Source organism: Giraffa tippelskirchi, chromosome 8, assembly GCF_054371585.1.
Source record: "Giraffa tippelskirchi isolate mGirTip1 chromosome 8, T2T-mGirTip1v1.2.pri, whole genome shotgun sequence".
NCBI classification, from domain to species: Eukaryota; Metazoa; Chordata; class Mammalia; order Artiodactyla; family Giraffidae; genus Giraffa; species Giraffa tippelskirchi.
The window spans coordinates 138,396,545-138,411,576 of NC_137282.1; the positions used below are offsets into that span (position 1 = coordinate 138,396,545).

The following is a 15,032-nucleotide window of genomic DNA, read 5'->3' on the forward strand; positions in this document are numbered from 1 at the left end:
CTATCCATTAAATTAAGTGACAAAATGTACCACTTCACATTTGCCTTTCTGTAGCACTCAGTTATATGGCTCCTGATTGTCCGTTTATAGAAGGTGAAGAGCAGAGTACGCATAATTGGGACAGCAACAGGTAGCACACGGGGACAATCTTCTTAAAGAAGGATTGGTGTGCAAAATAATCAGATTTTTTTCCATGCAATTTCATTGATCAAGGACACAACTTACAAAGCAAAGACTTTTAACCTACATTTTCTTCTGGAAATTTTAGTGTTTTAGCTTGTTATATTTAGATTTTTGGCATATTACAAGGTAATTTTTATTTGTGGAGTGAGATATGGAATAGCATGGATAAATTGAGCCCAGCAAAAAGACCAACGCAGGGTAAGTATAGAATACAACTTTAATGAAAATAAATTTTCTATCATCAAACACCTAGTTGAATAGCCAAAATTCAGATCGCTGACAACCTCTGGGAGGATGTGGAGCCAAGAGAACTCTTGTTCATTTCCGGTGGGAGTGCAAAATGGAAATAGCCATTTTGCAAGACAAATTGGTGGTTTCCTACAAAAATAAACATACTCTTACCATACCATCCAGTGGACATGCTCCTTGATATTTAGCAAAAGAAGCAGAACATTTATGTCCACATGAAAACCTTCACACAAATGTCTGAAATAGCTTATTCATCATTGCCAACATTTGGAAGCAGCCAAGATGGTCTTCAGTAGGTAAATGGATAAACTCTGATATATTCAGATAATGGGATTATATTCAGTGCTTAACACTAAATTAACAATCAAGCCATGAAAAGATATAGGGGAATTAAACATGTATTACTAAGTGAAAGATACTAGTCTGAAAAGTTATGCACTCAATGATGCCAACCCAATCGTATGACATTCTAGGAAAAGCAAAACTATGGAAACTAAAAATATCAATGGTTGCTAGTCGTCAAGGCTGTATATTGTCACCCTGATTATTTAACTTATATGCAGAGTACATCATGCAAAATGCCAGGCTGGTTGAAGCACAAGCTGGAATCAAGATTGACGGGAGAAGTATCAATAACCTCAGATATGCAGATGACACCACTATTATGGCAGAAAGCGAAGAGGAACTAAAGAGCCTCTTGATGAAAGTGAAAGAGGAGAGTGAAAAAGCTGGCTTAAAACTCAGCATTCATTCAAAAACTAAGATCATGGCATCCGGTCCTGTCACTTTATGCAAATAGATGGGGAAACAATGGAAACAGTGACAGACTATTATTTTTGGCTCCAAAATTACTGCAGATGGTGACTGCAGCCATGAAATTAAAAGATGCTTGCACCTTGGAAGAAAAGTTATGACCAACCTAGACAGCATACCCACTCCAGTACTCTTGCCCGGAAAATCCCATGGACGGAGGAGCCTGGTAGGCTACAGTCCATGGGGTTGCTAAGAGTCAGACATGACTGAGCAACTTCACTTTCACTTTTCACTTTCATGCATTGGCGAAGGAAATGGCAACCCACTCCGGTATTCTTGCCTGGAGAATCCCAGGGACAGAGGAGCCTGGTGGGCTGCTGTCTATGGGGTCGCACAGAGTCGGACACGACTGAAGTGACTTAGCAGCAGCAGTAGCAGACAGCATATTAAAAAACAGAGACACTACTTTACCAACAAAGGTCTGTCTAGTCAAAGCTATGGTTTTTCCAGTAGTCCTGAATGGATGCGAGAGTTGGACTATAAAGAAAGCTGGGTGCCAAAGAATTGATGCTTTTGAACTGTGGTGCTGGAGAAGACTCTTGGGAGTCCCTTGGACTGCAAGGAGATCAAACCAGTCAATCCTAAAGGAAATCAGTCCTGAATATTCATTGGAAGGACTGATGCTGAAGCTGAAATTCCCATACTTTGTCCACCTGATGCAAAGAACTGACTCATTGGAAAAGGCCCTGATGCTGGGAAAGATTGAAGGCAGGAGGAGAAGGGGATGAAAGAGGATGAGATGGTTGGATGGCATCACTGTCTCAATGGACATGTTTGAGCAGGCTCCAGGCATTGATGATGGACAGGGAAACCGTGTGTGTTGCAGTCCATGGGGTCACAAAGAGTTGGAAATGACTGGGGACTGAACTGAACTGAACTGAACTGAGTGGTTATGGAGGAGGAGAGGGATGAATAGGCATAACGAAGGGTTTTTAGTGCAGTGAAACTACTCTGTATGACACTATAACGGTGGATGTCATCATGCATTTGTCAAAACCCATAGAGTGTACAATTCCAAGAGTGAACCCTAAGGTAAAGTATGGAATTAGGGCAAAAATGACATGTCATTGTAGTTTCAACAGTTATAATAAATGCATCACTTTCCTGAGGGAAGTTGACAATGGGAGTTGCTAGCATATGTGGGAGGAGGTGGTATGGGGGGAAGTCTCTGTACCTTTCTCTCAATTTTGCTGTGAACTTAAAACTTCCCTGAAAGGCAAAGTCTATTAAAAAATAAAGTAAATTTAAAAAAAGAGTTTTCTTGTCTCATGGAGAGAAGTGTCATTATTTAGAGGTTTAAAGAAATGCTTGGATATATAAAATCCAAATGAATGGGCACATAATTTTTTAAAAAAAATCAGTAATAGAAAATGAATGAAAACACAATTGGACATAATGCTTTAAAGGTTTAAGTAAGTTGAAGACTATTATTAAAGACACTTCTGCAAAAAAAAAAAGAGAGAGAGAGAGACAAGCAGCTTTACAATGATAGGCACAGACTACAAAGAGAGGAATTTTTCAAAAGATTGCATTTTCTCTACAGCATTTTTCTGACAACTAGTAATTTTATAAATGATTTAATACTAGTTGTAGCACAAAGAATTATAGTAAATTCTGAGTAATATAATAATATGAATTTGCATTTCCACATCAATTGGGAGTGTCAAAAATCATGAATACAACTTGCTTTATCTAATAGTCCATATAATGGCATACATGTCTAGTAAATGATTTCAATAGTGACATTGAGGAAGGTGGCTGTATAGGAATTCCAAGATTTTCAGGCCACTAACCAAAGGTGGATTCAAACATTTTCATATGGATTATGCTAAATAAGTGAATTTTATCATTATCATATGTGCTTGAACATTCTGATTCTTGTAAAGCCAGGCCTGTCAACCTAGGTGTTTTGCCACCATTTCTAATAGCTAAGAGACAGTTATTAATAATAATGATTCCTATGTAACCTCAAAAATAAAATTGCCACTAGACATGGAGACTTGAGATATGTCCTATCTCTATTGTTAATATTGACTTTTTGTTCAGTAAACCTCAAATGAGGCAGATATAACAGAATGTAAAGAAATAAAAGCATAGATAAATAGTTTCCCTGCACATTCTTATTTGACTCTTAAATATTATTATTTATCCTATAAGTTAATTCTCAGGAGATCATACAATCAGACACACTTGGAATCTTTTCAAAATGAGAAACCTGAGCTATGCTTACCTTATCAAAGAAGGCCTCATCTTCTGTCAATTCGTACTATTTGACACCATTGCCCAAAAATCCTCCTGGAAATTATCTTCTACTTTGCATGAATCCATGTCTGTACCTGTATGAATTCTCTGAAGATTCCTTACCTTATACCTTTCCCTTTTCCTGCTCCATAAACTAGGAATTCCTAAATATTTAGTTTTGATCTTTTGTCCTAGCCACCTGTACATCCAATCATTCAGTTAATATTTAATTGAGCTCTTACTATATGTCGCATACTCTGCTGGCCTCTAGAGAGACCAGGGAACAAAATAGATGCTTTCCACCTTCATGGAATTTGTTCAGTACCAAATCTCATCCATCCTATGTAATACTTTCCTTGAATACTTTTTAAAAAAGTGATTACATATACACACTACTATATATGAAATAGATGACAAATAAGGACCTCTTGTATAACATAGGGAACTGTATTCAATACTCTGTAATGGCCTATACAAGAAAAGAATCTAAAAAGCGTGGATATATGTATGTATGTATATATATAACTAACAGATTCACTTTACTGTACACCTGAAACTAACACAACATTGTAAATCAACTATACCCCAATAAAAATGTTGTAAAAAAGAATTATCTTCTCCTTTGACAGCCATAGTATTTTAATTAATATTAATTGATTAATACTTTTTGCCTTATAAACAACAGAAATTTATTTCTCACAGTTCTGGAGTCTGGGAAGTCCAAGATCAAGATGCTGGCAGATGTGGTATCTGCTGAGAGCCTGCTTTCTGGTTCATAGAAAGCTTTAGTTCATACATTAGAAGTTGTGTTATAATCAGGACTGCCAGCCAAGCGCACAGCCGTGATAATATTCTTAGATTTCGCTAGAAGCTTCAGTAGGGCAAACCTTTATGCTAGATTATGCAGTAAGACTGCTGCTAATCTTTTCCCTTCAAAGCCATCCTTCAGTCAACACATTCTTGTGCTTAGCTTTGCCTTATCATATAGGCATGCATATATACATATATTCTATTGTTTTTTCCCCAGAATTATGTACATACAAGGAACATATTAATATTAGAGATGCTGATACAAGCTGACAGAATTATGTGATGTGAGAAAATTCCTTAAAAACACAACACAAAACAAAAAGTTGCAATTATAACACTTCAAAGTTGTTATTATTACCATAAGCTTCAGGGATTTATCTTCTCTTTCTTCATTCAAATAGTTGCCTTCTATACTACCATTTGGAGTTATTTTTTCTCAAAAGACAGGCTATGTTGCTTGAATTATTTTTATTTTTAGAATTCTATCAATAAACCGACGAAAAGCATAACTAGGAAAGTTACAATGACTCCACATTTCAAAGCTCTTGCAACCATTTTCACTAGTTCCAGGGATAACACATACCTTCCATCTCTCATAAACTCTCTCTTCACTCTTGTCTCTTCTAAATGAATGCTTGATATACATCACCAATCATTGACAGCATGCTTTTCACATTAAACATAGAATTGTCCCCAGAATTTCATTTAACACAGTAGTCCGATGATGGAATTTTCTCATTCTATTGCTATTCCCAAGTTTAAAGCTCTGTTCTGTGCTCTTGACTCTTTCTTCCAAGTAGGCACAATGTTCATGAATGGTTCAGGTTGAAATGTATTTTATTTAGTCCTTTATTTATTAGAGATTTATGAAGAGAAACACGAGGCTGTGAATGAAGTAATAGATGTAATGAAGTAGTGAGAAGAGAATTCATGTTGATCCTCTTTCTGTGAATAGGTCTCTTCAGTTATTTATACTTCTTAGGCTTACATTGTCTAAAGCAGCAAAGCAATGTAGAACCATCACAATATACAATCCTAAATTCATTTTCACCACATTTATTTTTACACTGACCACCAAGCATTATACATGAACGTGTCAAATTAAAGACAGAGTAGTGCTCTTCGCTTCTAGCTGAAAAAAAACAAGGGTGAATGGAATTAATAATCCAGGTAAGAAATACATGTATTTAAAAGAAGAAGCACAGGCCACAGAGGGGAGAAAAGAAATTCTCTCATTTTTTCATTGGAATTTTTCTTCTCTGTATCAGAGCAAGTCAAGTAAATCAGAGAATATCTGATTCCTAATACAGATGTCACATCTCTACACATTTTGATTGATTAGGTATTGACTCAATAAGGGATACATGGAAAGCCTGTAATTTATTAATACCTTTGCCCTTTAGAGCCACTCAATATGAGTGGTCCAACCAATCTCTAGATTTCTTTAGATATTGTCACCATTTTTGCAATATTATTTCTTCCAATTGAAAAATACAGGTTATCTTTCCATTATTTTGTATCATTTCAATTTCCTTCATCAATGTTTTATAATTTTCAGATTATAGATCTATGACTGCTTTGATTAATTTTATTCTTAGGTATTTTTATTATTTTTGATGTGATATTAGTGATCAGCCTGTTCAAATTGTTTCTTCTTGAGTTCGTCTTGGCATGTTGTCTAGAAATCTGTCCATTTCTTCTAGGTAGTCTAATTTGTTGAAATATAGCTGCTCATAATGTGGTCTTATGACTTTTTTGTATCTCTGTGGTAGTGATTGATATCACTGACTCAACGGACATGAGTTTGAGCAAGCTCTGGGGGACAGTGCAGGACAGGGAAGTCTGGTGTGCTGCAGTCCGTGGGGTGCCAAAGAGTGGGACACAACCGAGTGACGGAGCAACAGTAACAACAATTGATCGATACTGTCGCTTCTTTTAGTTCTTATCTTGTCTGTTTGGGTCCTTTCTCTTTTCTTCTTGGTGAGCCTGACTCAAGGTTTATCTTTTCCAAAAAACAGCTCTGTTTCATTAATCTTTTCTATTTTTTTTTTCTGGTCTCTGTGTTATTCATTTCTTCTCTGATCTTTATTATGTCCTTTCTGTTGACTTAGAGCTTAGTTTGTTTTTCTTTTTTAAATTCTCTTAAATGGTATGTTAGGTTGTTTATTTGAGATTTTTCTTGTTTTCTGAGAAAGGCCTACATTGCTATGACTTTCTCTTTTATAAATGCTTTTGCTGCATCCCATAGATTTTTAAAAATTGTGTTGGCATGATTTCCTGGTGGCTCAGATGGTAAAGTGTCTGCCCACAATGCGGGAGACTTGGGTTCGATCCCCGGGTCGGGAAGATCCCCTGGAGAAGGAAATGGCAACCCACTCTGGTACTCTTGCCTAGAAAATTCCATGGATGGAGAAGCCTGGTGGGCTACAGTCCATGGGGTCGCAAAGAGTCAGACACGACTGAGTGACTTCACTTTTCATTTATCTCAAGGTATTTTCTGATTTAAAAAATTTTTTCATTGAACCATTGGTTTTTAGTACTATATTTTTTAGTATCCACATATTTCAGCTTTTCCTATTTTTCTTTCTGTAACTGATTTCTAGTTTCATATTATGTGATAGAAAAAATGCTCGATATAATTTCTATCCTTTTAAATTTGTTGAGACTTGTTTTGTGGCCTGGTGTACAATTTATCCTGGAGAATGTTCCATGTGCACTTACAAAGAATGTGTAGTCTGCTGATGGGGATAGAATGTCCTATAGGTATCTATTAAGTCCAACTATTCTATTGTGTCATTTAAGACCATTATTGCCTTATTAATTTTCTGTCTGGATGATCTGTCTATTGATATAAGTGGGATGTAAAAGCCCCTACTATTATTGTGTTATTGTCAATTTCTCCCCTTACATCAGTTAATATTTGCTTTGTTCATTTAGGTAGTCCTATGATGGGTACATACATGTTTACGAGAAATCATGCTCCTTTCCCATATTTTATATTTTCAGTGTCATTTTACATCTTCATGTTTGTCCTATATCTGTTCATTTTAATTATGGTGGCTTTTGCAATTTTTATGTCTTTTAATCTTCACACTAGCATATGGAAGTGGTTGATCCTCAGCCCTTACTATACATTTGCCTTTCCTAGTGGTATCTTCCTTTTCCTATAGATTCTTACTTCTTTCTACTTAGAGAAGAAATTTAGGGTAGTTTTGGTATTGTTGAACTTTTTTTAATATTTTCTTTTCTGAGAAGTTCTTTACCTCTTATTCAATTCTAAATAACAATCTTGCTGGATAGATAGCAGGTTTTTCCCTTTCAGCTCTTTAAATATATCATGCTACTCCTTTCCATCTGCAAAGTTTATGCAGAAAAATAAGCTGAAAGCCTTAAGAGAGTTTCTTTATGAATGACTCTGTCTTTTTCTTGCTGCCTTTAGAATTTTTTTGTTTGTTTATAAAAAATAGACATTTATTTCTCCCTGTTTTGGAGGCTATAAGTTTAAGGTTAAGGCACCAGTAGATTTGGTATCTGGTGAGGAATTCACTTCCTGGTTCATAAATGGCCATTTTCTGGCTGTGTCCTCACAAGGAGGAGGAACTTGATTTCTCTCTTTAATTTTTGCCATTTTAATTATGATATACCTTCAGTTCAGTTCATTCCCATCTCTTTCAGAATTTTCCACAGTTTATTGTGATCCACACAGTCAAAGGCTTTGGCATAGTCAATAAAGCAGAAATAGATGTTTTTCTGGAACTCTCTTGCTTTTTTGATGATCCAGCGGATGTTGGCAATTTGATCTCTGGTTCCTCTGCCTTTTCTAAAACCAGCTTGAACATCTGGAAGTTCATGGTTCACGTATTGCTGAAGCCTGGCTTGGAGAATTTTGAGCATTACTTTACTAGCGTGTGAGATGAGTGCAATTGTGCGATAGTGTGAGCATTCTTTGGCATTGCCTTTCTTTGGGATTGGGATGAAAACTGACCTTTTCCAGTCCTGTGGCTACTGCTGAGTTTTCCAAATGTGCTGGCATATTGAGTGCAGCACTTTCACAGCCTCATCTTTCAGGATTTGAAATAGCTCAACTGGAATACCATCACCTCCACTAGCTTTGTTCGTAGTGATGCTTTCTAAGGCCCATTTGACTTCACATTCCAAGATGTCTGGCTCTAGGTGAATGATATGTCTTAGAATGAGTCTATTTGGACTTGTTGGGGACTCTGTGATTTCTCTACTTGGTTATCTGTTTTCTTCTTTAGATTTGGGAGGTTTTTAACTATAATTTCATCAAATACATTTTCAATCTCCTTTTCTCTCTCTTCTCCTTCCAGGATCCCTATAATGTGAATGTTGGTATGCTTGATGTTATACCAAAGATATATTGAACAGTTTTCATATTTTTAAAATGTGCTTTTCTTTTAGCAAAAGTCTCTGATTGAGTGATTTCCATTATTCTACCTTTCAGATCACTTATGCATTCTTCTGTATCATTTAATCAGCTATTTATTCCTTCTAGTGTGTTTTTTAATTTCAATTATTAAATTATTCATTCACAATCAGGTCTCTTGTATATTTTCTAGTTCCTTGTTAAATTTTTCACTATGTTCTTTCACCATCTATTCTTTTTCCTAATTTAGTTAGCATTCTTACTACTAATGTTTTCAATCCTTTATCTGATAAATTATTTCTATTTCATGATTTATTTTTCACACATTTTCTGTTGCTCTTTCAATTGAGACCAGTTCCTCTGCCTTCTCATTTTGCTTAACTTTCTCTATGAATTTAGGTGAAACAGTTACCTGAAGTGGTTCTGAAGGGGTGTCCATATATGAAAGGGTCCCTATTCAGTTTACATGTGCCCAGTGCTTTGCTGGAAGAGGTAGATTTGATATAGGTACAGATCAAATGTTTTCTCAGTGTGTGATGGTAGCTATCACTTTGGTAGGTAGTGGGGCTGGAGATGGAAGGGATAGAGCTGAAAGCAGGTGTGAGGCTGGGCTTTTCCTCTACTGAGTGGTATTTGTTGCTCAATCAGGGGTAAGGTTGGATCTCTAGTTGCTGAGGGTCAGGTCTGAGCTGGCTTCATTTCCTTTAAATATGTGCTCTCTTCTCTCCCAGCACTGAGATTCTTGCCCTAGAGGAGGGAGTGCTGAAGCAAGAAGGACTCATGCTTGCTCTTGGCTCATGATGGGACCCAGGCTGCAGCAGACTGGCTACAGATGGGCATCCAAGCTGCCCCCAGAGCACCACCTATGCACGTGCCAGAAACGATTGCCCTTGCCTTGCTGAGATGCAGCCTTGGGTCCAAGTCCTCTTTGTCCTTCACAGACAATCACTCCCCCAAACTCCCCTACCCCCACCCTGTTGTGAACCCCCAGGGTAGGTGGGGCTTGTACTGGCTCTCAGCATGTATCAGGGCACAGGCTGCGGTGGACTGGCTGCCGTCCAAGTTCCAAGTTGCTTCTAATGCACTGCCAGAGTACTCACCAAGAATGGCTGCCCTCACCCCACTCGGCTGCTAAGGGTGCACGTCCCCTCTTACCCCAGGGCCCAGCCCTCTCCCTAGTTGTGGCAGCTCTAGCTTTAGTGCACTGCTGTGGTGTGGAATAAGTGGCGCTGGGGCATTCACTCATGCCAGGCTGGCATGTATGCCAGAGTGGTCATGGGAAGCCAGGCAGCCACTGGAATAGTTCTCAATCCACTCTTTCCACTCTGGCTCCCAGGCAAGTCAGTATGTGCAAGGGATTCTCAGGAGTGAAGTCTAGCCTTTCCATGGTCTTTCTGTTAGTCCCCGCAGCCCCCAAACAGCCAAGGAGGCTTGTTTTCCTTCTGTAGAACCTTCAGGCTGGGGCACCCAATAAGTGGCTTGAAATGCTTCCTCCCCAGGGTAAATCTCCTCCTGTGTAATCTCCCTTTTCTTTAGAAACCCCTCCCAGGGGCACTCATCACTTCTTTTCCTTTCCTATCCGATTCCATGTATATCTTTCTCACAGCCTTGCCTATACAGGAGCCCTGCCAGTTTCCAGTTATTTTTCAGTGAAGGTTGTTCCACATGTAGATGGCATTTTTGTGGGTTCACTGGGGGACATAAGTTCCCCTTCCTCCTACTCTGCCATCTTTATCCCTGAATTTCTGAAGACTATTTCTTTGATTCTTCTCTCTCCCTCTATCCTTTTATCTATCTATTCATTTATTGATTGATTCAATAAATCTTTATTGAGCTCCTACTATATATTGCGCACTATAGTAGGCTTTAGCAATGACACTCTGGCAAAAAAAAAGAGACCCAAGTGTGAGTAAACTTGACCAAAGACTTTATCACTAAGTCTTTTTCTGAACAATGTCACGAAGTAACTCTCTTTGTTTACCCTCCCATAGAAATTTATCTGTATCACTCCTATGGTGTTTGTATCATTCTAGCTTTAGAAGGTATTTTGCTGAATAATAACCTAAATCATGACTGAGATAAAGATTAAAACAGAAAAAACATTTTTTAAACAATTCTTCAGCACCCAGTCTGGACTTTTTTTGCTCAGCTGCCTCTTCAAATTATCTTACTTATACCTTTCATGGCATTCATTAGAACACCTTAGTTACTCTTTCTATATAACTATATCTTTTATGTATGATAGCCAAAGTTATCAGAGTTATAAACAGTGGGCAGCGGTGATTAAAAAAATAAAATCTGCCAGTTGTCAGATAAAAGAAAAACTGAGACAAGTCTTACTCTTAAGCTTAATGGTACTAACAACACTTAAAAAAGTAGTAAGAAATTTGGAAGCAATGGTTGGAGAATTTTCCCTCCTGGAAATACTGAGGACATTTGTCTAGAAAGAGTTTCATCAAAAATAAAGACCCTGTGACTTAAAATAGGAGCTTCTTTTTCACTTTAAACATGAAATTCAGGGACTTCCCTGGTGGTCTAGTGGTTAAGACTCTGCATTTCCAATGTAGGGCGTGTAGATTCAATCCCTGGTCAGGGAACTTAGATCTCACATGCTACATGGCATGATAAAAACAACAACAACAACAACAAAAAAGACCCATGAAATTCAGCCCTCATAAGCCTAGAAGATAAAAGACAAAAAGAGTTAAGTAAATGGGCTAAAAGCATCCTTAGAATATTTCCTTCATTCCGTTTGATAGATAATAATTAAAATATGCAAAATATAATTCTATTTGTTTTATTTTACCTTTGTGTTTTTCCTCTGTACCATATTGTGCATTTTCAAATATTGTGGAGGAATTACGTGTCTCTGAGTACAGTTTCTCAAGCTTCTGCAGACATGGGACTTTTGATGGTGACAAAAAATTTCCAACAGACCTAGAGCCCACTGTAAAAGAAAAAATAACTTTAGAAGTTAAAAAATAATTTTCCAAAGTGAAGACATTAATGTACTTATCTTTATTTCATGGTCTTATATACTATAAGAGGCTTTGCAAATGATAAATAAGTAGTATACATTTCTTTAAAATTGGGTTGAATCAGTAAATGAATGATTTGGTTATTCCTAAGGTACATTATATGGCTATCATAAGGAGAAATAAATAAATGTAGACAAAAAGCAGAACAGATAAATTAATGTGGGCAAAAGGCAGAACAGATGGTAGCTATTACAATCATTATTATTAACAAGAAAAAGCATCAGTGCACATTGAAATTTATATAATATACATAATATCATAGAAAATTTCTAGAAATACAGGGAATTTTAGTAAGCATATTCTAATAAGTTTTTATGAAGATGATGAAGGAAAAAAATATCATTTAAATTAATTGCAATCTTTGAATTATATGGGTTATATTTGCACGCTTATTTACTTTTCCACTTTTGAGAAGAAATTGTAAGCTAACATTTATTTTTGAGCATTAGAGCAGAGTAGCAATGAGAGAATAGGATATTTCAGATTTATTTTTTGGTGATCATCTCTGATATCAATAGCGATAGATGTCTTGGTGTTTCAGGGAAAGCAGCAAGATAAGGAAGAAGAATTCAACTGGAAGAGAGTAGACATGCAGCTAGTCTCATTTTTGGATATAATAAATGCTATTTGTTGTTGTTCAGTCACTAAGTCGTGTCTGACTCTTTGCGATCCGATGGACTGCTGCACATTAGGCTGCTCTGTAGTTTGCTAAAATTCATGTCCATTGAGTCAGTGATTCTATATAACCATATCATCCTCTGCTGTCCCTTTGTCCTTTTGCCTTCAATCTTTCCAGCATCAGGGTGTTATCCAATGAACTGGCTCTTCGTATCAGGTGGCCAAGGTATTGGAACTTCGGCTTCAGCGTCAGTCCTTCCAATGAATTCTCAGGGTTGATTTCCTTTTGGATTGATGATTGGTTTGATCTCCTTGTAGTCCAAGGGACTCTCAAGAGTTTTTCTCCAGCACCACAGTTTGAAAGCATCAATTCTTTGGCACACAGCCTTCTCTAAGGTCCAACTTTCATATCTGTACCTGACTACTGGAAAAACCATAGCTTTATCTATACACACCTTTGCCATTAAACTTCACATAACCTCTGTTATCAATACTATAAAAATGTGGGATGAATAATTTCCAAACCTAAATTTATTCCTTTTCAGTTTTTAAAAGTATATTATTGTGTATTAAATTTAGTAGAATTTAAATATTGAACTATTCAGGGACGGATGAAATTACAGTAAGTATTTTCTTCCAACAATTTACAAACTTAGTGAATTACAGTCTTTATTAGTGCATGTCCTTAAAATTATCCAAATATTTTCTCATTAGGGGCTACAAATAAATATAATGTCATCCTGCTATGGTATTAATATGATTCTATAACATTAATGATATTTACTTAAAAAAATTCTGATATTCCCCTTATTTAAAGCTGACTCCTCCTGGAAATAAAATTCATTTTACCTGGTGGAATGAAGACATCAAAGAAGAAGGAAATAGAGAAAAAGAGAAGGATCTTCATTGCAAATGATTTCTTAGGAGAAAACCGTCCACAGATCTTCTGTCTTAACTCAGGTGTTGTTGAAATGAGAAAGAAAAGAATGTTTGATTACTGAGGCCTATTAAGAGTAAGAACATTTCTATGCTTGGTTGAATAGTATGATGTTCAAAGATACTGTTAGTAGAAAAAAGCTGATGCTTTACCACACAAAAATGCAATCTATTATGCTGATTCCTTTTGAGATCACTTCCTTTAAGAAACTTTTAACAGTTACAAGATTATGGGCATAAATTGCTATGTGACCAAGGTTGGAAATAAAACTGCAGTAATCATATGACATTCCAAAGTATGTTTTGTAAATCACATATACTATTTTAATGTCAGAAAGGTAAAACATGAGTTTCAATATAATGAGAAATTGAGAACAGAATTTTAGCCTGAAATTACCACTGAGAAAATTTAATTTTTTATACATAAATGTATTGAATACCAGAGTGGTCAGGTGACTTCATGATACATATCATTTTATTTAAAATATATATGAACATAAATAATGACAGTATAATAACGTGTTTGGAAGTTATTTGTACCTTGAAGGAAAGCCAGCCTCCTCAAGTAGGATTTATAAATTTCAATGCGTAAACAGCCTAGGTTAAAAAGTGAGATTGCATATCTCTCTCTCTTTTTCCTATGTGGCTTGGAATTATTTCCGAACTCATCCACAAGTTTTCCATGGTTTATTATAGTAGATATTGAAGAAGAGCAGTTGAAATTGTTCCCTAGCTCCCATAAGTAAAAGTTAGGAGCCATGGTCTATTGATCCTCTCTTACCACACCCGAGAAGGCCACTAAGAATCAGTGCAGAAAAGAGTTCTGGTCAGCATTAGTCACCCTTGTTTTATAGCAACAGAGGCTTTTGCTGTTAAAATACGTGTAGATGTTTAGCATCTCAGCAAAGCTTCCTGAAAAAGTAATAATGAGTTATGTCTAAAAATTGCTTCCTTCTGCAACCAATTTCTTCACTCTATAAAACATGAATTAAAAATGAAGAACTATTTTTGAAAGCTAAGAACTTGCTTGGAAGCACATGATTGAGAATTAACATCTGACATAGATTAAGATCATTTAGGCATAAATCCATGTAAGAATGACTGATTCAACAAAAATTAATCAAACACCTACCATGTGCCTATTACTGATCTATTAGTTGCTGTAGTGTATCTGTGAGAAGACAAGAGTATTTGATTGCTGTGAATGAGGATAAATACTAGCTGAGTCACTAAAATTAAAATTCAAAGTCTATTAAAATAACTTTTTGGTACTTTGTTATCAGAACTCCTGTAAATAAACATAAGAGCAGAGAAGAAAGGTCTCTCAATGATTTTCTATTTTATTCCTTTCCAAAGATGTTACAAATGTGTAATATCATTACCTTCTTTCAAGGATCGAAACCAATTAGAAATTTATCTTGGATATTTATTTTATTAAATCTGAAGAAAAAAACAGAAAAATTATAACTGAACTACTGATTCACTTAGGATACTTTGTAACCCAAAGTCAAGTCCTATGGAGAATATGGAAACTACTTATCTTTTTGACCAGGAAAGCATCATTTTATTCTTTCACTCTGAAAGTCCAATATGTTAAACACATTCTACAGAATCTATGTCACAAGGCAGAATTAGATGACTCCTTCCAACATTTATTATTTGGATATAAGAATACATAACATTTAAATGGCTTTTGTTTTACAAATGTGTAAAGAATTTTAAATCATAGACAACTGGATAATTTGGGCATGTTTGGT

The 15,032-nt window shown here is 36.2% G+C and overlaps 1 long non-coding RNA gene across 1 annotated transcript in view; it reads left to right on the plus strand.

Moving 5' to 3' along the window:
- LOC145516486 (uncharacterized) overlaps positions 1 to 14,593 on the plus strand; it is a 42,799-nt gene extending 28,206 nt beyond the window's left edge. Inside the window, exon 3 of the long non-coding RNA XR_014061423.1 lies at positions 13,157 to 14,593. This is a non-coding gene — a long non-coding RNA (uncharacterized LOC145516486). The remainder of the gene's footprint in view (positions 1 to 13,156) is intronic.
- The last annotated feature ends 439 nt before the right edge of the window (positions 14,594 to 15,032 follow it).